Source organism: Capsicum annuum, unplaced genomic scaffold (genome assembly GCF_002878395.1).
Source record: "Capsicum annuum cultivar UCD-10X-F1 unplaced genomic scaffold, UCD10Xv1.1 ctg81204, whole genome shotgun sequence".
Lineage (NCBI taxonomy): Eukaryota > Viridiplantae > Streptophyta > Magnoliopsida > Solanales > Solanaceae > Capsicum > Capsicum annuum.
Genome location: NW_025891909.1, coordinates 6,033 through 6,359, shown reverse-complemented (window position 1 = coordinate 6,359; position 327 = coordinate 6,033).

The following is a 327-nucleotide window of genomic DNA, read 5'->3' as shown; positions in this document are numbered from 1 at the left end:
CTGAAAGTTATGCTTTTAACTCAAATTTATTGAGCAAACAACTTTATGAATGTCAAACGTAGGTTGACAATGAATATACATATGATCATCTTATTGATGCATCTTTTCAACATATCACATGATAGGTGAACGGGCCCATATTCACCTTTTATACTTTTCAAATTTTAAGGGATCCAATCCCAAAATTAGTTGGTCCAACCAATGTATCATGAGAACAAACAACATTAAAGTTCATGAAGAATTTTCGAATTCTTCAATATATGTTTAATACTTAATATGCACATCTTAAAGATGTGCATATTAAGTATTAAACATATATTGAAGAAT